The following is a 27,286-nucleotide window of genomic DNA, read 5'->3' as shown; positions in this document are numbered from 1 at the left end:
GTTTTCATAGGACAGATATAAAGTTTTTATAGGACAAAACCCAACCTCCGAAACATTTCTAAACCTAAAAACAAAAACCTCCAGACCCTCCAGATTATAAGACTACCCAAGGTAGAAGAGAGACCCTATGGAATGGCTTTTTCATCCTAATATTTATGAAGAAACTACCATACCCCTGAGTCTGGCCACAATTCCTGCGGAGAGGAAATGAGACCACACAGGTCTCTTCAGCTCTCTGTACATCACATCATGCAAGATTTCCAACCCGCTTCAAACCTCCTTTCCTCAATTACTAGTTTACGATGCCCCTAAAGTGTGTCTCACCTGATCTCCCCAAAGCCATCCTTTCATCTCCCATGCAGCTCATCATTTTTTTTCCTCCCTTGCTCCTCATTGCTCTGGTGTTGTCGTATAATGATAATAGTAGTAATAATAATAATTCCCATTTATTGAGCACTTACTATATGCCAAGTACTTCACGTGCCTTATTTTTAATCCTCAGAACAGGCTCAGAGAGGTTAAGGAGTTTGCCCAAGGCTATACATAAGGAAGGAGCAGAGCCAGGATTTCCAGCAGGTCTGTCTGGAACCCCAGCCTGCCTCTCCACCACTGTACCATACATATGACCCCTGTGAAGACAAACCACAGCCAACTTTGTTGCCAGTGGAGGGATGGCACAGCTTCTGTGAACACTATGTGCATGGCTTCCTTGCTCTAATGTTGGAAGACACTACTATCTTCTACGTCTAGATGTAGGCTAACAAGCTTCCCCTGTAAAGGCTACTATGTTTGCTTCATTCACAAATAATAAATATAAATGGCACTTTCACATCCTATCACTAACATCAATGCAAACACAGTTCCTCTTCAAAGATTCCCCCATCATTTTATGAAATAAAGCCCGTGGGAGCCAGACCCAATGAACCCATGAACTTGTCTAGGCACGTGTGAGTCCAAAAGAGAATACAACTTAAACCTGAACTAAAATCTCTGACACATATAAATCTTCTAGAAATCTAGTTGGATGGTTTTTAAATACTGAGTTGCAAAGAAATTTGAGCTTTAAGAAAGGGAGACAAGGTTACAAAACACAGCTTACAGGACAAATAGGAGGACTGGGGGCTACCATAAACAGAGATCTCAGGTCCTAAGCTCGGGATAGACTGGGAAAAATGGAAAAGGATCTCTTTTTTAGAAAGAGAAGTCTTAAAATGCTTAAATGCTCAAAGGAGATTTGCCTTAGGAGAGGGAGAACTGGTTCAGAGGGCCAATTCAGGGTGATCCGTAAGTTAAAGGGAAAGATAACCAAAGCTTTATCAACACAAACCTTCAGCTAATCAGAATTTATAACTTAAATTGTGAAAATTCCTTTATTTTCTCTGATAAAAAGAATTAGGTAACCAACCTGGCCTCACTTTCACCGTAGCTACCCAAAAGTTCAGTGCCAAATTTGAGGCTTAATTATAGCAACAATAATGAACAATGTGGGTCTTTACAAGTCATGTCTTTTTCCCCTTATAGAAAATGTTACCTTATTCCTAAATTTTACATTTAACCATTGAACTATATGTAAACTTTGGGGGACAGATTTTCATTGTAGATAAATAATGGTGGATGATTGATAAATGATAATAGATACATAGATACATAGATACAGAAATGATGACTGAGAGATCCATGACAAACTGGTATAGAACAGGAAGAAACTTGCCAGGCTTTTGTGACCCATTGTGGGAATGCGGGAGATAAAAGAATTAAAAGACCCAAAAACGACTTGCAGGTTCTCTAGCTCCGGTGGCTGAAGAGAAGGTGGAGTCAATTCAGAATGAAAATATATCCTGAGAAGCTGGGAAGGATAATGAGTTCAGTTGGTACATGTTGAGCTTAAAAGACCTGGAAATATCCAGGAGGTAGTTAAATATACAAGTCAAGTCTAAACCTTGGAGAAATGTTCTGAACAGAAGATACAGATTTTTTTTTTTTAAGCTGCAGTATAAAGAATGCAATTTAACACAAGAATGAAAGCAATCACCCAAGGAAAAATCCCCTCTTCCTGGACTTAACCATAATAAGAATAGAAACCATCCAAGGGTAGAATTCTCATAATACCAGCATTGAAGGGGAATACAACATAGGAAACAGGCAAAAAGTACTGAGTGGAACAAGGAAAGGACAGTGCTTGGCAAATAAAGGAATCGGGGTGTCAAATGAAGCAGAGAGCTTCAGTTAAAAAATACTGAAAATGCTAAGAAATTTCGGCAGTTAGAAGATTACTCATGGCCTTATGAGGAGCTGACTCATTAACATGACGGGAGCAGAAGCCACTCTTTTGAGAAGTACAGATAGGAAGAAAGGAAGATACAAAAGGCAGAAACAACCCCCCAGATATCAGTGAATTTGAAGGGGATGTTAAAAGCAGAGGCAGGCTTGTGCTTTGCCTTCTGGCTGGAAGTCTGCATGGAGATTTGTGAGAAGGAATTAGAAAGGGCTGAGCAAGGTAACTGGAAGTTCAGCAGCACACACTCCACCATGGCACAGAGTAAGTGGCTGAGGGGTCTCTGTTTTGCCGCCCAAAGGGTACACAGAGTTGCTGAGAGAACCAGTAAACCAGGAGGAGCTTGGGATAGGGTTGAGAAGGCCACAGAATGCACGTCCCATAGGAAGGGCATCTGTGCTGGGTGCTGCTGGTTTATGTGAATACAGGACACCTTTCCCAGAGAGTCAGGCTCGATCAGCTGTACCCCAGCCAACACCAATGCCCAGGGGTAAGACTGCATCTAAAGCTAGAAGTGGCCCTGGGAAAACTCAGACCAGGAGCTCCTGCCTCCATGCCAGGGGGTCTGTTAGCATCACCCTGAACACTGATTATCTTGAGAAAGAGGAGAGGAGAGAACTCCTGTTAAGAAGGGGGAGACACTGCCCCAGTAAGGAGTATAATTTTGACTTGAATGACCATATAACCAAATGATGACTCTAGAACAACACAAAAAATAATTTTTACAGTTTGAAACAACTCCATACTTCAAAAGGATAAATTTAAGGTTTGGAGGGTTTTGTTTTCTGGTTTTATTTTTCCCACTATGAGGGCAATGGAGGTTAGAGTGCAAGATGAGAGCAATCATAAAAAAATTTTTAAAAACTCTAGTTTTGTCCATGTTAAATATAGGGAATAAATTTTTACCCTTCTGTGCTGGCAAACAAAACATCCTTGCAAATACAGCCGGGATAATGGTAGAATTTGTGTTGGAGAGGATGACAGTGAAAGAGTTGCCCACATTTTTAATTAACATGAGGGGCTAACCAATCAGAAAGCAGGTGATGGGGATAAAGGACGTCATTCGAGATGGCAGAATCGTCAGAGTGGCAGAATCTTTCTTTGTGAAGGTGGAAGAATGATGGAATTAGAGATGCAATTTTTTAGAGAAGGCAGAAAACTGACAACATCCTTCAACTCTATGGTTCCCTGCATTTGAGAAGATGTAGTGGAAATGACACATTCATGGGAAAGTCATATTTTATTCTAGTAAAGAACAGCAAGAGCATTCTGTAAAGAAAGTGAGGATGTAGGAGAACTGGTTTGTGATGGAATGAAGTTTGGATAGGTGGAGCAGTGGAGTTTGGGTCCTCTCTCATAATGAGAAGCACAGACTGACACCAGGCAAGAGATAACCATAGAAATGAGCATGTCTGGGGCATAAGGGGTGAGCTAACTCTGATTTTTCAAAGAGAATTCTGGTGTAAATGGCTTGAGTACAAACATTATTTGAGGTCCCCGATAGAGTTGGAGGCCTTGTGAAGCCAGCAATAGTTGGCCTAATTTGACATCACCAAGGTCAAACCAGGCCAATCCCTCTCAGGTATAGAGGCCTGCTCTGTGGCTTTTGAGGCTGATTCTAATGAAGGTAGGTCCTGGTTGGGCACAGATACAAATTTCTCAGTAGAAATGTGAGGCTGGGAGCAGTCTCCGCTCTCCTGAGCAGCAAGCCCAAGCCACCTTCAACTCTCACCATCTGGTGGTAACAATCTCCATCACTGACCAAAGTGTGGACATTTTCTACATCTCCAACCCTTTCACCACCCAAAGTCTCTTTTATTCTCTTTCTCCATCAGACCAGTTTTGTAAAATATTATCTATTACTGAAAATCAAATATTGACCAGAGCGGGAAGTCAATTATTTAACAAGTGGGAAAAACTTCAAAGCATTAAGCAGTACATTCTGGAAAATTTCATAGATCAGTCAGAATTTCTAGAGAGCGAGCCAGATCTTGTGGAGAGAGAAGAACAAAAGAAGAGCAAACTAGCAGAAATGTGGAGTGGTTTGCATTCTTTTAACCTCAAGAGTGAGAGGAGCCAAGAGCACAGAAAGAGTATTACCAAGGAGAAGCAAAAAGTCTTCCTCAGACTTATTCCACGCCTGGTTGCTTCCACCTGATCATAATGATGTCACATGAAGGAAACGCAAATAAGAATTAGATGATAATTAGAGGTAGGGTTCCGCTTGGTCTTGTCAGCTTGGACTTGGAACAAGGACTAGGGCAGTGTTCATGTTGGTTGTACCTGGGAGCCTTAAAAACGCTGTTTTATAAGTTCCCCAGGTGATGCTAATAAGTATCCAAAATTGAAAACTACTGGTCTTGGGAGTATCTGAGGGAAGTTTGTACCAGAGACAAAGAATGTTGTCCTTAAGGGGAAGAATATCACTTATATATAAAGGAGTTAACTCAAGCTTATGCACATCGGAGTTTCTGAGTCCCACAAAACCTTTTTCTTTTTTTTTTAACATCTTTATTGGAGTATAATTGCTTTACAATGGTGTGTTAGTTTCTGCTTTATAACATAGTGAATCAGCTATACATATACATGTATCCCCTATCTCCTCCCTCTTGCGTCTCCCTCCCACCCTCCCTATCCCACTCGTCTAGGTGGTCACAAAGCACCGAGCTGATCTCCCTGTGCTATGCGGCTGCTTCCCACTAGCTAGCTATTTTACATTTGGTAGTGTATATATGTCCATGCCACTTTCTCACTTCGTCCCAGCTTCCCCTTCCCATCCCCATGTCCTCAAGTCCATTCTCTACGTCTGTGTCTTTATTCCTGTCCTGCCTCTAGGTTCTTCAGAACCATTTATTTTTTTTAGATTCCATATATATGTGTTAGCATACGGTATTTGTTTTTCTCTTTCTGACGTACTTCACTCTGTATGACAGACTCTAGGTCCATCCACCTCACTACAAATAACTCAATTTCATTTCTTTTTATGGGTAATATTCCATTGTATATATGTGCCACATCTTCTTTATCCATTCATCTGTCTATGGACACTTTGGTTGCTTCCTTGTCCTGGCTACTGTAAATAGAACTGCAATGAACATTGTGGTACATGACTCTTTTTGAATTATGGTTTTCTCAGGGTATATGCCCAGTAGTGGGATTGCTCGGTCGTATGGTAGTTCTATTTTTAGTTTTTTAAGGAACCTCCATACTGTTCTCCATAGTGGCTGTATCAATTTACATTCCCACCAACAGTGTAAGAGGGTTCCCTTTTCTCCACACGCTCTCGAGGGTTGTCTTTTCGTCTTGTTTATGGTTTCCTTTGCTGTGCAAAAGCTTTTAAGTTTCATTAGGTCCCATTTGTTTATTTTTGTTTTTATTTCCATTTCTCTAGGAGGTGGGTCAAAAAGGATCTTGCTGTGATTTATGTCATAGAGTGTTCTGCCTATGTTTTCCTCTAAGAGTTTTATAGTGTCTGGCCTTACATTTAGGTCTTTAATCCATTTTGAGTTTATTTTTGTGTATGGTGTTAGGGAGTGTTCTAATTTCATTCTTTTAAAAGTAGCTGTCTAGTTTTCCCAGCACCACTTATTGAAGAGGTTGTCTTTTCTCCATTGTATATTCTTGCCTCCTTTATCAAAAATAAGCCACGAAACTTTTGTTTCTCTTACTGGTCTTGGTTAAGTAATAAATCACGCAGTTGCCTATTACAAGGATTCATGTGATGTATGCAACAGCATCACCTTCAGGAAGGGGACTGGAGAACCCTGGAATGGGAAACTGCATGTTCACTCTCCTGGCATCCAAGCATGGGGAACACCATCAGGGAAAGCCTGGACACTCTCCTTGCCCTCATCTCTCCAGAGGACCAGGTTCACGCTAGCTGGGGAATATGATAGGGAGTCCACATCATGCAGTGGGTAACCACTGACTTACGTCTTCTCGTTTGAAGCCATAGTATTAGTTCATGATAAAATAACCAGCATCCCACTGGAAAGGTGATGCAGAACTGAGTCTAGATAAACATAATGAGGTTCCAGGGGCACACAGGCAGTCAGAAAATGAAGCTAAGTACAGTTGGAAAATGAAGCTAAGGGCAAAAATACAAAGCTATGTCCCAGATAAATAAGTGTAGAATGTTCTTTCAGTTCTCAAAATTTTGAACATAATTCTCTGACGCTGGTAAGTCATTTAAGAGCCTTAAGGACACAGATAACCCAGGAAGGAACATCTGGTCTCGGAGGAGGTAATTACCTGCACAACACAGCCAAAGACTCACTTATCTAATTTAACATCGGACTCAGGCCCCTCCACAATGACAGTATTTGGCCACATTTCTAGTGCTCCTTCATTTTATGACTTGGTTTCTTATTTGTTTGTTTATAGTTTGTTATTTATTCTTATCCTGGCAATGTGACTTGTTACATTATGTCAGAGGTGTCCTTCTCTGCACTGAAGAAGCAAATTAGCTCTGAAGACTTAGCTCTGACACCACATCTAAATTATACAGGACTAAGTTTTCAAATATTCCAGATGAGACAAACGATTAAGCAAATATTGCACACAAGAGGATTTAGGAAATGTACGTATGGCTTTTAAACGGTGGCAGCATAAGCTATTTATATGAACTTCTGCCTTGGCCAAGATGACAATTTAATCCCTAAAAGAGCTGATGTATGTGCAAGTGACTGGCCCAGTGCCTGGTGGGTTGGTGACACTCAGTTGTCTTAATGAAATCTGAATGTGAGTCTTACTCTGAGAAGGAAGCCATGGATGTGATTCTGACCATCGGAACTGAAAGTGAGAACATTTGGGACAAGATGACTATGCACTTTAAAATTAGAAATGCAAAAAAAGGCAGATGGTAGGTTTTGTCTGATGTGGTTTGGCTGTTTCAAGCACAGCTTAAAAGGCTGATGCCAGAAGGTATTCAGGAGATTGAATTCAACTTACCAGCTTCAAGTCAGACAGCCTACTCTGACCCAACCATTACTGCCTTTGTTTTTCTCACTTGCTGCCTATTTTACCTTTCCACTTTTGTGCGACTCTCAGCTCCAGATACTCCTGTCTCAGTCCTAAATTGCATCTTACATTTTCCACCTGACATGGACTGACACCTTTGTAGTTCTGGTATTTGATAATGTACCTTACTTGGCTCAGTCTTGGGAAGCCCCATTATGTAAGAACTGGCCTCATAACCGACACAAATGTGGAACAACTTCACAGTACTGGACCAAACAACTTCAATCAGACACTTTCCTTAGACTTCAGACAGCCAATTTTTTAAAGTGCTGAGAAGAGAAAACCGTGTTCCGTGGCACCTCCAAAATAAATAATAGGGAATAACAGCTCAATAGGGACAGTAGACTCTTTAAAATAAAATTGTATTAACACATTTAAATATTATTTTTCTTTTTCTCTTCCCTATCTTTAAATGTTAGAATGCCCTGGGTTTGGTTCTTAGCCATTTCTCTTCTTTAACTGGACTTCAAGGGATTTTATTGAATGTTGTGGCTTAAACATGTTAATTCACAACTGACTTTCAATTTTATGTCTATAGGCCCACCCCCTCCTCTGGACTCCTATCTTATATATGCTGCACCTTGACATCTTCACTTGGAGATTTGTAAATGTTTGAAACATGACATGTCTTCATCCAAAGCCTACTCTTTCTTTAGTCTTGCCCATCTCAGTGAATGTATCACCATCCACAATGTTGGAAGGAAGGAAAAACGGAAGGCAGGAGGAAAGGGAGAAAGGAAGGAAGGGAGGGAGGGAGAGAGTAAAAGAATGAGGTTGGGAAAACAACCAATTAATAGGAGTATAATGTGGTATTGGAAAGTATGGAAGCAGAAACTAAGTTTTAAATAGAATTTTGGGGGACCAAACACTTTGGGAATTGTTTATCTTTTATTTATTGATCCAGATTTTAAACTACATTTTAAGCATGAGAGACAGGGATCACAGAGAATCAACACTTTTAAAAAAATGAATGATAGGGTCAGCAAAGTCCGTTTAAAATGTCTTATGATCTAACATGCAATCAAGCTTATCAATACTCTGCTGAAGTAAAGAAATTCTCCTGAAAACAATACTAGCTATTTTTTGAAACATGATTATTGAGATATAGAGACCGAGTAAAGTCCAGAACAATGTGAAATATTAAGTAAAGTAGGTTTAGGGTGCAGCCATTTGTGAAATGTTGTCTAAACGCATGTGGGGTGGTGTTTGCTTATTTTAAGGCAGGTTTTAAAACCAAATCTGATGGGTAAATTGTGCTAAGAAGAAAGACAAGGAAGAATCTCCAACACTGTTTCCTTATCTCTCTCTTCATGTGTATATGATCATCACTGAGTACACAACCCTGCCCATGAATTTAGCCCCATAACATTTGGCTATGATTAGCATTTCTACCCTTGGTATATCAAGACAACAATGGAACAACTTAATTCCCTTAATTGCCCTCACACACCATCAATCACATCCATAAATATTTACTGGGTACCTTCTGGTACTATGTTCTGCAAAATACTCTCTAACTTTACTCTTTCCTGGAAGTTGGCGCTCTATATTATTATTATTATCATCATCATCATTAATTTTAACTCAAAATCTGCCACAGAGCAAGAGTTTTATCAAAACATACATTCTAAAAGAGAGAACAAACTATTTGAGAGCATAATTAAGGTTTGAACATGGTACTTCGCTCACCTCCGGAGATATTTTTCTTCCTTCTTTTTGCTCTGTCATGCAATTGGAGTGCAAGCTGACTCCAGCAATTTCACCAGATACCACAGACTAATGGCTGTGGGACTGCTGCCAGTTGCCCTGTAGACATGTGCTTCCCATTGGCTTATCTTTACTCATTATTCTGTTCTTAATATCATTGTGCAAAGAATCTGAAGATTACGAAATAACAAGGTTCTCCAATATGTTGCTGTGTTTAAACATGTGATAAATTAACAAGGGGATAGTGCAATGAAAGCATTTGCATTTAATTTCCATTCAAGGCACAGTGAATACAGCACTGGAGAAAAAAAGCGATTTGGTTTATTCTGAAGAGTTTGGGTGAGCACAAAACTAAATAAAGCTGAACCACAAAACGGTAGGATTTACTAAATCTACACAACCAAACAGTGACACCCTAAACAGTGAGCCAAACTGCCTTTCCCCTTGCTTTCAAATGGTCAGAGCCTAGAGGCAAGAGTTCCATAAATCTAGAAAAATATCACAGTGAAAAAGCATTTTGTAAACCAGTGTCCCACAGATACATATTTTTAAGGAAAATTTCCACTAAAAAAAAAAGGTAATGAGAGTTACACAAAAAAAGGAGAGGGGATTCCCTGGTGGCGCAGTGGTTAAGAATCTGCCTGCCAATGCAGAGGACACGGGTTCAAGCCCTGGTCTGGAAAGATCCCACATGCTGCGGGGCAGCTAAGCCCGTGCGCCACAACTACTGAAGCCCGCGCGCCTGGAGCCCGTGCTCCACAACAAGAGAAGCCACCGCAATGAAAAGCCCGTGCACCACAACGAAGAGTAGCCCCAACTCGCCGCAACCAGAGGAGAGCCTGCGTGCAGCAATGAAGACCCCACGCAGCCAAAAATAAAATAAAATAAAGAAATTTATTTTTAAAAAAAAGAGAAATTTTGATCTCAGTTTTTTCACTCAATCATCTTGGTAAACTCATGTATTCTGCAGGGTTTTATTTGTCAGTTATAAAAATATTACAATAAAACAAAACCATCTTTCTATTTATCTCATGGTGAAAATGAGAAGTTTTCTGAGGTTACACTTATAAAGCACATTTAACTTTTTAAAGGGTTTTTAAAAAAAGAAATGTAAGAGCAATAGAATAGTTTTTCAATTATGTATTAATAATTCAATTGGAAAATCAGCATTTCTGTAGATATTCACTACAGGATAGTTTGTACAGGATTTGTTGGATGGATATCACTGTTTTGATAGAAGTAGGCTCATGTCCAAGAACACAGATTTAAATCTTAAATATAAAACAGCCCTTTGTTTTGCTTTTCTCATTCTTTACAAAGCTTGTTTTGTGGCTTTAAAAATATTTACTCAAGAGCTACTATCCTCAGGAACCATAACCAAGAAGTTGCCAACCTGATATTATTTCGGGGGGTACCAAAAAGTACCCTTGCAGAAGAAGTCTCCCCAGTCCCCCCTTGATGCCTGAAATCTCAACATATGTGACTCCCTCAGTGGTACTGATGGTTGACGTCTTCCTACAGTAACCCTGTGAGGCTGGAAAGGGAGGAAGGAGGTATGACTGCTCAAACAACCACGAGGTCATCACAGCGCATGACCGTGCAGCCTACCACATTATTCACAAAGGTACTCTGATGTTTTCGCAGGGTCTAGTGAAACCTAGCTATTTCATTTGTATAGTATGTGTCTCTGAACTTACTGAGAAGAGGTTTCTTAAGAAGCCCTTAAATGAAGCTGAAGGGATGTTGGCATCTAGGGTTTTGAGCTGAGGAGAGAAGCAAGGCCCCCTACTGCGCTCACCTCTACACTGTATAACCTGTGAACCCACAGAGAGGGAACTCAGACTGGCTTTTGGTAAAGACTCCATTTGCTTCTAAAGGCTCATAAATTATATTCTGGAGAATCCTCTTGAGAATTTAACCAGGCATTCCCCTCTGCCAAAAAAAAAAAAAAATCAGGACATCTACCCATCACATACCCTTTCTTGTTCTCTATTTCTCTCACTCTCATTTTCAGTGGTTGTTTGGAATTTCAAAGTGCACTAAAATGAACCTCAAAACTTTCTTCAGCATCCCTAGATGTAAATTGTTAAGGCCTTAATATTTGTGTTCATCTAAGGAGGTGGTTGTGTTCTCTTTACATCTTAACCTATAATATCATCTTAGTAAACTATAATTTATTCTTTATGTTGTGTTATAAATGCTTTCCTGTTTCAAGACCACTGTTTATATCAGAGAAAACAGAAGCAAAACAGGAGTTAATTAGCTCTGCCTTCTTTTTTTAACTGTTAGCATCGATTAATATAACCAGCTTCCCCCATATTAAGGGGAGAAACTGAAGTCTTTGCTTTATCTTAATAAATCTTATAGGATTAACTGCCTAATTCAATGATCTGCATATATAAATTTGATTTTTAAATGCTAATCAATAAGGAAATTTAAAAAAAAGAATTAGTGGCCCTAATTTTATATCATTCTGAAAGCATAGACCCTATTATTTGAAGAGAAATACTTTATTTGAAACCCACAATATTTTTTCAGGTTTGGATTAATTTTATTTTTGCAATGTTCACTAGATTCTGAGCACAAAAAGAATAATGGGAAGATTTCTATATCTTGGTTACTATAAATTCCCAGGTGTCATTATCAAAAGGTCTCATGAAATTATTTTATGTAAAAGAGCACTGCTGTAAAAAAAAACACCTAAATGTGTGGAAGCAATTTTGGAATTAGGTAATAAATAGTAGTTGGAAGAGTTTTGAGGTACATGCTAGAAATACAGATGGTAAGGCTGAATCTGGTGAAGTGTCACATGGAAATGAGGAACATGTTATTGGAAACAAGGAAGCCAAAGGGGCAGGGCCACTCTGCAGAGCCCTGGGGGTGACATTGCCAATCTAGTGGGCCTGGAAGGCAGGACCTTGAGCCAAAGAGGGTTATTCTCAAGCCTTAAGATCCAATGGAATTTGTCTTGCTAGGCTGTGGACTACTTGGAACCTGTCACCGCTTCCTTCTCTCTTATTTCTCCCTTTTAGAGTGGGAATGTCTATCCTATGCCTGTCTCACAGTTATATTTTAGAAGCACATAACTTGTCTAGTTTCACAGGTTCACAACTAAAGAGGAATTTTGCCTTAGGATGAGTCATACCTCAAAACTCACTCATATCTGATTTAGATTATATTTAGATGAGACTTTGGACTTCAGAGTTGATGCTGAAATAAATTAGGACTTTAAGGGCTGTTGATATGGAATGAATGTATTTGGCTTGTGAGAAGAACATGAATTTTGGGGAAAGAGTGCAGAGGTAGAATGCTATGGATAGTTGTGTCCTTCCCCAAATTCGTATGTTGAAGCCCTAACCCCCAATGCAGTGGTATTTGGAGATGGGCCTTTTGAAGGTAACTAGGTTTAGATGAGGTCATGAGGGTGGGGTCCTCAGGATAGGATTAGTGCCTTTATAAGAAGAGACACCAGAGGCTTGTTTTCTCTTTCTTTCTCTCTCCCTCTCTCCACCTGCATTCACCAAGAAAAGGCCGTGGCCACACATCAAGAAGGCAGCTGTCTGCAACCCAAGGAGACAGCTCTCACTAACCAGACACTAACCCTGCTGGCACCTTGATCTTGGACCTGCAGTCTCCAGAACTGTGAGAAATACATTCTTCTTGTGTAAGCCACCCAATCTATAGCATATTGTTATGACAGTCTGAGCAGACTAATATAAGCACCGAAGTGTTATTTCTTGTAGTTTCTATTCTTTTCCTCAAGAAAAAGAGGAATGAAAACTTATAATGATAAGGTTAAATAATGAAGTCAATGGGTGATAAAAAGAGATTTGTTTATCCTTGGACTAAGCAAATCAAATAGCATGTTTCCCTTATGACACGATAGTTACCAGTTATTAAACCATTTCTTTTTGTTATCAGCAGAAAAGAAAACAAACAAACAAACAAAAACTACAGTACTGGTGGTGATCACTCTTTTCCTTCACCAAAGGGGACATTTCATTTATCCCTGCCCTCCAGCATGTTCACTGTTCTCTGTGGCATGAAAATCTGATAAGGCTCAGAAGGGATAGAAAAATTTAACTTCAATATTTTCCTGCTGAGCTTGAGAGTGCTTTGCAGACCCCAGCAAGATGAAAATCTCAGCTGCAGCATCAGAAAGAGAACACCTCACTTTATCCCTTCCGAAATTCCTATCTCTGTTAGTCAAGGAGCTCTACAGAAGGTACTGATTAAGAAATTCGAGGTGGGTTTTCCTTCATGTTTAAAAGGATTATCTCTGAAAGATAAGTTTGTTTGTTTCCTCCATCAGATTTTTATAAATAATATCCCTTCATTAGAGTCAGTTTCTTTTTAATCCCCTTAAGCTGGAGAGCTTGAGGAATTTGATTTATTGGCAACTTACCAAAAAATCGGTCATAGTGGAATACTGTTCATTATTATGTATGGAATAAACATATTGCTATGTAGCTGGAGTTTCAGAAGAAGGCTCATCTTGCACAACTACTCCTTGGATTGGGAGGCAAGAAAATAGAGAGGCAATAACACACTCTTAGACATCCCACAGATGACCACGCGCTTCCCAGCTGTGCCGTAGTATTAGCTGCTTAACTGTCAGTGAATTCACCTCTGAGACCGTTTTCTCATCTGCAAAGTGGGTTGCACTATAAGTGTCATAGAATGTTGTGAGGAATTAAATAACATATGAAGAAGTCCTGCCACATGACAGGCATTTGATCACTAGCAGTTATAGTTATTATAATAAGAACAATAATAGCTTTATTATTATTCTGCCGCAAACATTCACCACTTGATGGCAGTTACCAGTCTCCTCCAAATCTACAGTCCCCTGGAAGAATCCCTTAGGACTAACAATGTGCTCAAGATGGGAGGAGAACAAAAGACACCAGCAGAACACCCTCTGTAGTCAAAGTCACCCGCGGTGGAACAGGCTTGGAATTCTAAGAAATGGAAGCAACTAAAAGGAAACTCCTGGCCTTACTAAATAAGGATATTGAAATGTCCTCAGAAATGCTTATCAATGGGTGATTTAAAAACAACAAAAAGTCTCTGGATTTGCTTATCTGAAATCATTCTGGCAAAGGAAGGGCTATAAGAAAACTGTCAGAATGAGGCTGCCGGGCTTCCCTAGTGGCGCAGTGGTTAGCAATCCTCCTGCCAATGTCCCCTGCAGGGGACACAGGTTCAAGCCCTGGTCTGGGAAGATCCCACATCCCGCAGAGCAACTAAGACCATGCACCACAACAACCGAGCCCGCGTGCTGCAACAACTGAAGCCCATGTGTCTAGAGCCTGTGCTCTGCAACAAGAGAAGCCACCACAATGAGAGCCTGCACATCGCAACGAAGAGTAGTACCCACTCGCTGCAACTAGAGAAAGCCAGCACGCAGCAATGAAGACCCAACACAGCCAAAAATAAAATAATTTTTTTAAAAAAATTAAAAAAAAAAAAAAAGAATGAGGCTGCCATCCTTGGGAACCTGGGAAAAGAACTGTAATGAAGGGGGAGCCTTGGGTGAAGACAGCCAAGGTACCAGTATGAGGCCATAACCAGGGAGGGGAGCAGCAATGGCTCCCAGCGTCCAGTGGGACCCACAAGGAGGCAAACCTGCAGTAGTGAGCTCACATGAGCCACCTCAGGGCTTTACCAAGAGAAGGGAAGGGCATGGTGGGGGAAGGTCTCAGAAGGGTGTAGGACAAGGTTGTTTCTATGGTTACCATTGTTACTATTCTGACCTCTTGATGCTCTGCCTTTTCTGAGTCTGAAGTGGCCTGAGTCAGCATCAGACATTGCTGTGAAGCATACATCTGTATATTGAACTTTTTCCTATTTATTTCCATTAATCAGTTCATTTACTATTCTTTTTCTGTATTATTCCCCAATGGATAAGAGGCAGCTTACAATAAAAAGTATACACATTGGGCTTCCCTGGTGGCGCAGTGGTTGAGAGTCTGCCTGCCGATGCAGGGGACACAGGTTCGTGCCCCGGTCCGGGGAGATCCCACATGTCGCAGAGCGGCTGGGCCCGTGAGCCATGGCCACTGAGCCTGCGCGTCCGGAGCCTGTGCTCCGCAACGGGAGAGGCCACAACAGTGAGAGGCCCGCGTACCGCAAAAAAAAAAAAAAAAAAAAAAGTATACACACATAAACACAGTAGGGCCCCATTAAAATAAGAAAGAACATGACCTAATATACAAAGGGAAAAGGAAAACTATCTGGAGGATATTTAGGATATGTTTAGCCTACAATTAGCTGCTCTGAGCTTCTGTAGTCAAAAGCAAAAAGAGAACTGTAACAGCTGTCATAGCATTCAGATAATACTGAAGATGCCAACAGAGGACACTGCTGGTGCTCACCCTTCCTGATCTCCACTTCTTCCTAAGCACGTGGAAAATTACAACTCTTAACCGCTTTACAGTTGGGCAGGGGCATGAGACTGGTTTTGACCAATGAACTGTGAGCAGAAAAGACATATGTCTCTTCTGGATAAGGAACTGCAAGGCCCTGCATCTCCTCCATGCAGCACATACATTGACTGAGAGGAGCCACCAGCTCCCGGCAGCTTGGGTCACAGAGGAAAACAGCTACTCTGGAGAGTTCCCTGACTTGGTATGAGTGAGACATAAACTTTCTGTGTTAAGCCACTGAAACTTTGGAGTTGTCTATGACCACAGCATGAGCCTAGCATGTTCTAAATAAAATACCAAGTATGGTGCCTGACATAGAAGCCACTCTCTTACTTAACCCTTTAACCAGTAAAATAAGATGTGTGTGCTTTTCAAGAGCAATATAGACTTCTCCATGGAGCTAAATTCTTGAGAGGAATTTATTTCATGTATCTTTAAGGAAAGAACAACAAATAATCTAGTAAAAAATGTCTTCAAATGTGTATAATACAAAGGGTAGAGATACTTTCTTTTGTCTCACCGTTTAATAAAAAACAAAACAAAACAAAAAACAAACAACCTAGGCACAGTATTGCATTGTAATTCCTCTGGAGGATCCAAGGTAATATGGTTCAGGTAGTTTCTGGCAATCCAGGAAGATGCAAAGATGGGGCTGAGACAGAGGTCACAAGTCTAGACTGAAGAAGTATTTTGCTTGGCCTGCTGTGTTTGAACATTTTTTGAACTAGTTGCCAACATCAAAACACCAAGAATGTCCACATAAAAAAATCTTGATTTCTGGTTTCTCTTTTTTAAAAAAGTTAATTTTGGCAACACTGGGTCTCCATTCCCAAGTGGTGAAAAGTCAGCTGGAGTGGAGTAGCTGCTGCCCCCTTAGCAACAGCTTGTTCTCCAAGTCTCCAAAACCTTTCCTTGGCCAACGCATACCACTCATTTTCATTACCTGACTGGCCCTCCTGGGCATGTAGTTTATGACTCTAGGCTTAAAAGCTCTAGAACACTGGACCACCATAGAACCTCAAGGGCACTTGTTTTGATAGTTTAGGGAACTGGGCTCCAAATTCTATTCCTTATTTTAAACCAATGAGCTCCAGCAGGAAACAAAAAGATTGCTGAAGGTGAAATGATTTGAGGAGGGTTTAATCATGTGTGAACAGGAAGGTGGGGAAACCATGGGGTTTAGGACAGTACTCTGGGCCTGAAGGGGGACCAAGGGAGGAAGTGGCCACAGAGAGAGCTGTGTTGTGAGGAGGGGGACACCTGGCAGGAATAGTGATCTTAAGAAAAGGGACTCAACCAGAAAGCAAAGGAGAAACCAGGGCAAAGAACACCCCGACCTCACTGCCTTCTGTCTCTGGTCTCTTGTTGCTGCCTGTCTTGTCATTGGTTGAACCCAAGTGAAAGCCAGAGGGCAAAGCAATCCATTGATTTTGTTCATAGAAACACCTTCTGGAGCACAGAACAGGGAGGAAAGGGGCAATAAAAGGATAAGGAGCGGTGAACAGATGATAACCAGCATGGCTTTCAGGAAGAAATCTGGGGAAGAAATAGTTCTACTGCTGTTAAATAGTAAATCAATAGATAGAAAGATATAGATAGACAGGCAGACTATTAATCTAGATAACCAGAGGACTAGCTATATTAACTTGCTAGGGCTGCTATAACAAAGTACCACAAACTGGGTGACTTCAAGCATAGAGATTTGTTGTCTCACAGTTCTGGAAGCTAGAAATCCAAGATCTAGGTGTCAATAGGGTTGTTTTCTTCTGAGCACGGTGAGGGAGAATCTGTCCCATGCCTCTCTCCTAGCTTCTGCTGATTTGCTGTCAATATTTGGTGTTCCTTGGCTTGTATCACCCTGATTTCTGCCTGTCTGCAGATGGCATTCTTCCTGTGTACTTGGCTGTCTCTGTGTCTAAATTTCCCATTTTTACAAGGACACCGGTCATATCGGATTAAGGCCCACCCCACCAGTCGCATATTACTTTGCTTATCTACAAAGACCCTATTTCTAAGTAAAGTCACGTGTATAGGTACTGGGGGCTAGGACTTCAACATCTTTTAAGGGGACATGATTCAACTATAATGCTAATTTGATTCTTAGACCAGTGGTTCTCAGCTGATGGTACATTATCAATTGTGGGATGTGACATTTACCAGATGGAATGAAGGGTTTTCATAAAACTTACTCTTACTTTGATTTGTGTTTTCTTACATCTCCCCCTTAACAATAAAATGTATGTAATTACATTACATTAATGTAATGTAATTTATTGCCTTTGTGTTTTCCAAGTATAGCATTCAACTGTATGCTCTAAAGTATTATTTTTATTTTAAAACACTAATGTAATTACTGTTTTGGTTTGTTTGTACATTAAAGTTTAACAATAACTCCCAATAAAGTAAGTGCAATGTTTATTTCCTTTAAAAGGCATAAATTATATCTCCAATAGTAGGGCCCCTCTAAACATATAAATATCTTTTTGGAAAAAATGGGACCCGGGTTGCCTGATAAAGACAACTTGAGCTCTAATACTTGAAAAGTTATAAATTACTGCCTAAGATCCCTTTCAGCTCCATCTGACTTCTGTTGTAATACTAAAGATCAAAAATTGGACTTCATGGGCTTCCCTGGTGGCGCATTGGTTGAGAGTCCGCCTGCCGATGCAGGGGACATGGGTTCGTGCCCCGGTCCGGGAGGATCCCACATGTCGTGGAGCGGCTGGGCCCGTGAGCCATGGCCACTGAGCCTGTGCATCCGGAGCCTGTGCTCCGCAATGGGAGAGGACACAACAGTGAGAGGCCCACACACCGCCAAAAAAAAAAAAAAAAATTGGACTTCAGATAGATTCTAAACAAACCCACACTTAGTAAAATCACATATTTAAGGAAACTGATAATCAAACGATCTAGTAAAATGACCCTCTATAAGTACCAGAGGTGATTTTATGAACGACATCCAGATTCCTTTTGAGATGTTACTGCCAGATTTCTACCTTTATCAGAAAATGTCCTGCCAATACTTCTCCCCAAACCACATAGGCAATTGGGCAAGGACTTACTTGAAAAAACTTCTGGAGAATTTCAGCTCAGTCTGGAGTGGTGAAAGACCTCACTTCAAATATTTCAGTCATTTTAATTGAGTATGCTATTTTAAGAAATAACTATGTCTGAGTACCTATTTTCATATTTTATTGCCATGTTCCAAAGCAAAGTCAAAGCCTAGTTATTTCCCCCCAGAGTATATTCTTTTGTCAGTCTCCATCCTCAGTCCACTTAGAGAGATCTTCGGGGATAGTACTTAGTCTGCCATTCATTCATTCATCCCCCTTGATTTATGGAGCACCCACTATGGGCCAGACTCTCTTCTCCTTGCAAATTCCAAGGGCATTACTGTTAGCATTGCCCTCTTGGCCAGTAACTAGGACTGGCCTTCCAGGACATTAAAAGCTGCTCTAAATTCTTTCCCAATTCTGGTTTTCCTTTTTTAAAGGAGCTAGAAGTATCTGGGGACAATGCAAATGCTGAACACCATGGGGATTTTGGTGTAATTGTTTTTTAATTGCTTGTGAGAGATTTCACAAGATTCATGCATAAATAACTTTGGGTGTTTTCTAAAGGCTTAGTTCCAACATGATGGCTGTTCATTCATCCTCTTATGGATGGCTTCGGTACTCTCAGGTCTCAACTAGGATGCTAAATCAGTTTTAGAAGATATTTACGGTAATGTCCAATAGAGTAAAACATTGGATATAAGTCAACTAAAGTGGCATGAGCGTATAGGTGGGTCCTAGACCAGGAAGAAGGAATTACAGAGCAGATGCTGAGGCAGGAAGAAATAGGCAGAAATTAAGTTACCAAAACAAGTATCAAGATATGAAGTTGGACCCAGAAATAAGGCAGAAATTCACAAGGTCATAGTTGGGCTGGTATTAAGGAAATGTCAAGCTGAGTCACCTGCTGGTAAAACAAAGGCCCTTGGATTACTCCTGTCTTAACTCAGGATGGGCCTCGGAGCTCAGGTGGAGCTAATCCTGCAGAAGAGGTCAAGGAAGGGACACAGTACAGTTCGCAAAGCAGGCCGTGACTGCCCTAAACTTTCATTCATTGATTATCGGTTCCAAAATCTCACATGAACACCCACCTAAGACTTAGTTTGGGCTCTGCTTAGCACCAAAGCCAAAGGAGGATTTCTTCTTAGGCTCAGGAAAATATATAAAAATATTTTTTTGTGCATTTGACAAATGTATTGAGGGCCTACTCTTGCGCTCAGCATTCTGCTGCGGATAAAGTGATAAATAAGTCAGAAAGTACTTGTACCAGTGAAAGAGTGGGAGGAGGTGGGGTCAGAGAGGAAAAGCAGAGAACAGATCATGCAGGGTGTACGCGCCAGGTCCAAAAGTTTGTGTTTTCTTCTCAAAGCAGAGGTTTTTAGATGGGTCAATGATTGGCTCTGAGTTGGCTGGTTTCAGTAAATGTCACTTGGCCACCAAGCAGAAAATAGATTGCAGAAGGGCAAAAATAACACTGAGATAGCTTAAGTGATTTAACTTACTACATACCAGACACTTAGAAGTTATTGCAGTGATCGCAGTGAGAGGTGCTGGTGCCTTAGACTAGGTAGTATGTAATGGAATAGTGATGTTTTATATATATATATATATATGTGTGTATATATATATATATATATATATATATATATATATATAAAACCAATAGGATTTGTTGAAGGATGGATAAAGGAAGGAAGGAGAATAAAATACGACTCCAAGTTTTTGGCCAAAGCAGTTGGATGGATGGCTGTTGATACCACAATCTAAGGTGAAGAAGAGTTGTGAAGTTGTGAAGGAGTAGGTTTGAAAGAAAATAATGATGTGTTCTACTTATAACACATTGATATAGAGATACTAGACATTTAAGTGGAGCTCACATATACACCAAGAGTAGGAGAGGTCAGGGCTAAAGAGAACTTAAAAGCATGTCCTGGTTTTCTTCCTAGTTCTATTTTGACCTTGAAATGTCATTTAATTTTCTCCTATTTAACTTATTCATCAGTAAAATAGATATTTTTAAAATACATAAAATAGGACTTGCTACATATTTATCAATGCTTTAAAATACTTATTAAAACTTCTTTCCCTAAGTCATCTGAATATGTGACATGGAAAATCTTTATTTTTATAAAAATTAACAAGTAAACAGTGTAATAAAGATGAAAACAAGTCTCTAATCTTCACAGAGTTCAAGTTAAAAAAATTAAGAATATTATTTTTTTAAATTACCTAATGCTAATACTTATTTCTTATGAAATTAACTGGAAGTTACTGCACATAATTTTTTACTCGAATTGAAAGCATATTTTCACTTTAAGACAAAAATAGTTACTGCCAAAATTAGACAGTTATGGGTATATAGCAGAAAATAACACATTTGTAAACAATTTGGCATATGCCTATGTTCCAAATTTATATGAGCTCTGAATACTTCCTACCTCCTTAAGACAAATGCATAGTTCATATTTAATTACCCTTTCTTCACAAAGGTGCCTCTACATTTAAGCCCAGTCTGATAATATATATACATCCCATGTATAATAACAAATATTCATATGAATCATACCAAGGAGGCTATAAAAGAAATGATACCATTCTTTTTTTTTTCTTTCCTTTCTTCATGAGATCTTCCTCTAATTGACCACATAAAGATAAGAGTAGCCTGGTTGAGGCATGTTACTCGATTTGCCAAGATTGATTTAACTGCTCTAGCTGAGAGGCAGCTGCCCTCTCTCTCTCTCCCGCCTGTTCACTGACCCATCGTCAAAAAAAGGAGGCTCCTACCCAGTGCCTTAGACCACTGAGACCAGCGTTCACATCCCAGATGTGGAAAATGGTACCAGTTCTACTGATTAGTACTAAGTGAAATACAGTACTCCAGAAAGCTAGAAGGTCCTTTCGTTCTGGTAAGGAAGTTCATGTGCAGTGTTTGAAAAAGTCTGTGGGAGCATGAAAAATGTTAAGAAGTTCATGTGCAGTGTTTGAAAAAGTCTGCGGGAGCATGAAAAATGTTAAGAAGTGTGGAATAACATATCAGGCATCACAGAGAGCTTGCGTGATTTAACTTACCACACACTGGACTCCAGGGGATTCTCGATTCACCATCGTTTATCACAAGATGAAGTCACTTCATCTATACATTATGATCCTGCATTCACTATTCTCTCTCTGCCTATGACTAAGAAGATATTTCTTTCTTCTAGGTAAAGAAAACAGAATCTTGGGCTTCCCTGGTGGCACAGTGGTTGAGAGTCCGCCTGCCGATGCAGGGGACACGGGTTCGTGCCCCGGTCCGGTAGGATCCCGCATGCCACGGAGCGGCTGGGCCCGTGAGCCATGGCCACTGGGCCTGCGCGCCCGGAGCCTGTGCTCCGTAACGGGAGAGGCCACAACCTTGAGAAGCCCACGTACCGCAAAAAAAAAGAAAAAGAAAAAGAAAAAGAAAACAGAATCTTTTGGATAATATGTCCACACTTACTCCTCTCTTGCTGTAAAATGTATTATGTGTTTGTTTACATATGAATTCGGAAAAAAATTTCTGGTGGGCAAGTATTGCTATACATAAACAGCATTCAGAGACATTCCTGCTGCAAAAGTTTCTAAATTATTTAAGGAGTCTTTAATAACCAGAAATACTCTAAAATTCAAAGTCATGTTATAATATTACTAACTTTTCCTTTTCTAAATATTGAATTATAACTGCACTGGTATTATATGAAATCACATATGATGGGTTTAGAGAGCATCCTCCATTGTAATTGTCAGGATGCGTCACCTGGCAGTTTATAAGATTCTCCACTTCGTTGGACCTTGGAGTGGCCTAAGACCCGGAATAGCAAACACAGCTTTTCTGTTTACAGAGCTTTTGTCAGGTTGCACCGTGATCTTTGTGGTCCCAGCACCAAAATGATGGGGAAAATGGAACCGGGATTATGTAGGGCATCTACTCCCACTCCACCTTTTTCCTTAATCAACTCATCCACATCTCTCTTCCCTTCTCACACTGTTGTAGTCTCACCTTGAATAATCTCAGTCAATCCTAAAGATTTATCTGTTGCCTACCTACTGATTCCCAAATGTGTGCCTCCAGACCTTTTTCCTGACTCATCTCAGCCTGGACCTGGACACAAAACAACTTCACCAAAATGGAATTCGTCCTTCCCGTTCCACGCCCTTCTGCTCCTATATTCTCTATGACAGTACGTGTCAATCCTGACAGAAACCTGGGTGTCATCTCAGACTCCTCCAAATCCTTCCTTCTACCCACAGCCATTCTCTGACTGAACCTGTTGGCCTGACTCTCAACATCTCTCGTATCTGTCCCCATACACAGCTACAGCAATAGGATTTGTACACACAGGTACAGTTAGGCATAAAAAAGAGTATGGCCAGATCAACTTGGGTTCAAAGGAGGTTAGGAATGTCCTCACGGAGAGGGTGACCTTTGAGCTGGGGCTTAAAGGGAGGTACGTACGGAGGCCATGCCAGGCAACACAGTGCTGGACAAGACACAACTGCAAGCCTTTCAGCTTCGTTAGGACATAAAGCTAAGTGTTAGGGGGAGAACTTGGCAAGAAAGGAAAGTGAAGCAGTAGGCAGGGCTTTGGGAGTGCGGGTCTGTTCATGCAGCCAGGTGGGAACCACTGCAGGGACTTAAACAGAGGAAGGACAAAATCAGACTTGCCCGTTAGAAAGCTGTGCAGTGTGGAGGGTGGATGAGCAAGCCTGTAAGAGGAGACTGTTGCTATGATCCAGGTGCAGGGGAGGCCAGTCTGCACGAGGGTAGCAAAAGGATGACAGCTACAGAGGCAGTGCTGAAGAGCAGGACCCTAGCTCCACTCTGGCTCAAGCTAGAGCAGCTTTGCCATCTCTGTCATATACATCAAGCTTCCACATAAGCTTTTCATTTGAAGAAATGTTTCTGCAGTTTGAAAACCTCTATCTTCCGGGTAAAACATGGCCCACGGAGCCCTCAGTCCTGTGACCTCTGCCCAGCTACTCCCCCTCTTCTCTCTCCACTCTGCCTGGCCCTCCGCCTCCAGCTACAGGAGCTGCTGCTGGTCTCCCCACATACTGCGCGTGCTCTTTCTTGCCACTGTGCCTCTCTGCTTGATGTGCTCATGCCCTCCCTATTCCCTTGGCCCTATGTAGCCACCACCTCTTCTAAGAAGCCTTCTCTGATCCCCTCAAACCCAAACTTCCAGCCCTGCCCCAGCACATCCTACATCCTCTGATATCAGAATCTTCTCACTCCATAGTGATCCTCTGAGCATTAATTGCACTTCCTTTTTAATCCAATGCTTAACACAAATGGGCTTTTCTTTCTAATGTACTTTTCATTTGAATGGTTTTTAGTTCTTAGCTCCCCAAATAAATCCCAAATCATAAATCCCAAATCCCTGAGAGCAAAGTCAATGGCTTTCTGGTTTTTGTTCGTTTATTGTAAAGGAGGGAAGATGTATCTTTCATCACACCTGGCTATATACACTGTACTTAGCAATGAGTTTTTAAATTCTTACTGATTTAATTATCTTCTATTTCTCTCCCTCTCCCCTCTCTCTTCTGCTCCAACACATTTTTAACTCTCCAAATTATATTGAATATTTGATGTCTTTGTCGTCCATGTCACAAGAGCAGATTACAAGTAACATGATGTTACAATGAATTTATTTCCCATTTCCCATTTTTCCACTGACAGATGTTCAAGACCCTGCGTAAGGTTTACAACACACATATGCTACACCGCTGTGGACTGAACTGTGTTTCTCCAAACTTCACATCTTGAAGCGCTAACCTCCAATGTGACTGTATTTGGAGGTGGGGCTTTCAGGAGGTAAATAAGGTTAAATGAGGTCATAAAGGTGAGGTCTTAATCTGACAGGACTGAAGATATAAGAAGAAAAAATCTTTCTTGCTCTTTCTCTCTCTCCTTACACACACACACACACACACACACACACACACACACACACACACTCTCTCACACACGTACACACCAAGGAAAGGCCACGTGAGGACACAGCGAGAAGGTGGACGTCTGCAAGCTAGGTAGAAGGCTCTTGCCAGAACCTAGCACCCTGATCTCAGTTTTCCAGCCTCCAGAACTGTGAGAGAATAACTTTCTCTTGTTTACCACCCAGTCTATGGTATTTTGTTATGGCATCCTGAGTTAACTAAAACATACACCAAAGTCAGGGCTGTCGGAAAACTTCAGGGTAAAGGATTCCAGACTGAGCAGAGCTTTTGGCATGAGGAATACGTTTGGAATATAATCCTGGATACTAAATGGCGTCACACTTTTTCAACCTGAAAATTCACACCCTTATAAACTCAACACAGATAACAACAGATAATATAGGCTTAGATGAGAAAAGAACAATTTTATATATAAATTCTCAAATAGAAAATTAAAATACTTAAGAAAAAAAACCAGTTCCTGAAAAGACAGTTAATTCAAATGTCTCCTTTCCTTGAAGGTCAGACTGTTGTTTCACTCTTCCTAAATGACAGCAATCAACTCTCAGTGGGTAATAGGCACTTTGTTACTTTCAAATTATGGGAAAGAGGTTGTAGTTCTCATGTAATAGCATCACAGATATCTAAGGCCACGCAGAAAATAAATGATGTTGGGATGAGATTGGTTCAAGATGGTGGAGTAGAAGGACATGCTCTCACTCCCTCTTGCGAGAACACCAGAATCACAACTAACTGCTGAACAATCATTGACAGGAAGACACTGGAATTCATCAAAAAAGAAACCCCACATCCAAAGACAAAGGAGAAGCCGCAATGAGATGGTAGGAAGGGCGCAATCAAACTAAAATCAAATCCCATAACCACTGGGTGGGTGACTCACAAACTGGAGAGCAATTATACCACAGAAGTCCACCCACTGGAGTAAAGGTTCTGAGCCCCACGTCAGGCTTCCCAACCTGGGGGGCTGGCAATAGGAGAAGGAATTCCAAGAGAATCAGACTTTGAAGGCTAGCGGACTGCAGGATTTTGACAGGATTAGGAGAAACAGAGACTCTACTCTTGGAGGGCACACACAAAGTACTGTGTGCATCAGGACCCAGGGGGAAGGAGCAGTGACCCGATAGGAGACTGAACCAGACCTACCTGCTAGTGTGGGAGGGTCTCCTGCAGAGGCGGGGGCGGGGGGGGGCTGTGGCTCACCATGGGGACAAGGACACTGGTAGCAGAAGTTCTGGGAAGTATTCCTTGGCGTGAGCCCTCCTGGAGTCCACCATTAGCCCACCAAAGAGCCTGTAGGCTCCAGTGCTGGGTTGCCTCAGGCCTAACAACCAACAGGGAGGGAACTCAGCCCCACCCATCAGCAGACAAGCAGATTAAAGCTTTACTGAGCTCAGCCCAACAGAGCAACACCCAGCTCTACCTACCATCAGTCCCTCCCATCAGGAAGCTTGCACAAGCCTCTTAGATAGCCTCATCCACCACAGGGCAGATAGCAGAAGCAGAAGAACTACAATCTTGCAGCCTGTGGAACAAAAACCACATTCACAGAAAGATAGACTAAATGAAAAGGCAGAGGACTAGATGTACTAGTACCAGATGAAGGAACAAGATAAAACCCAAGAAAAACAACTAAATCAAGTAGAGATAGGCAACCTTCAAGAAAAAGAATTCAGATTAATGACCGCAAAGATGATCCAAGACCTCGGAAAAAGAATGGAGGCAAAGATCGAGAAGATACAAGAAATGTTTAACAAAAACCTAGAAGAATTAAAGAACAAACACCTAGAAGAATTAAAGAACAAACAAACAGAGATGAACAATACAATAACTGAAATGAAAAATACATTAGAAGGAATCAACAGCAGAATAACTGAGGCAGAAGAACGGATAAGTGACCTGGAAGACAGAATGGTGGAATTCACTGCCACGGAACACAATAAAGAAAAAACAATGAAAAGAAATGAAGACAACCTAAGAGACCTCTGGGACAACAATAAATGCACCAACATTCGCATTATAGGGGTCCCAGAAGGAGAAGAGAGAGAGAAAGGACCTGAAAAAATATTTGAAGAGATTATAGTCGAAAACTTCCCTAACATGGGAAAGGAAATAGCCACCAAGTCCACGAAGAACAGAGAGTCCCAGGCAAGATAAACACAAGAAGAAACATGCCAAGACACACAGTAATCAAACTGACAAAAATTAAAGACAAAAATTATTAAAAGCAACAAGGGATCAAAAAGAGACATGCGCTACAATGTTCACTGTGGAACTATTTACAATAGCCAGGACATGGAATCAACCTAAATGTCCATCGACAGAAGAATGGATAAAGAAGATGTTGCACATATATACAATGGAATATTACTCAGCCATAAAAATGAAATTGAGTTATTTGTAGTGAGGTGGATGGACCTAGAGTCTGCATACAGAGTGAAGTAAGTCAGAAAGAGAGAAACAAATACTATACGCTAACACATATATATGGAATCTAAAAAAAAAAAAAAAATTGGTACTGATGAACCTAGTTGCAGAGCAGGAATAAAGAGATAGACATAGAGAATGGACTTGATGACATGGGGTTGGAGGGCGAAGCTGGGGCAAAGTGAGAGTAGCATCAACATATATACATTACCGAACGTAAAATAGTTGGCTGGTGGGAAGCAGCACCACAGCACAGAGAGATCAGCTCGGTGCTTTGCAATGACCTAGAGGAGTGGGATAGGGAGGATGGGAGGGAGGCTCAAGAGGGAGGGGATATGGGGACATGTGTATGCATATGGCTGATTCACTTTGTTGTGCAACAGAAACTGACACAGTATTATGAA

The sequence above is a fragment of the Grampus griseus genome (genome assembly GCF_964374135.1).
Source record: "Grampus griseus genome assembly, chromosome: 11".
NCBI classification, from domain to species: Eukaryota; Metazoa; Chordata; class Mammalia; order Artiodactyla; family Delphinidae; genus Grampus; species Grampus griseus.
Note: the sequence above shows the minus strand (reverse complement) of the source record.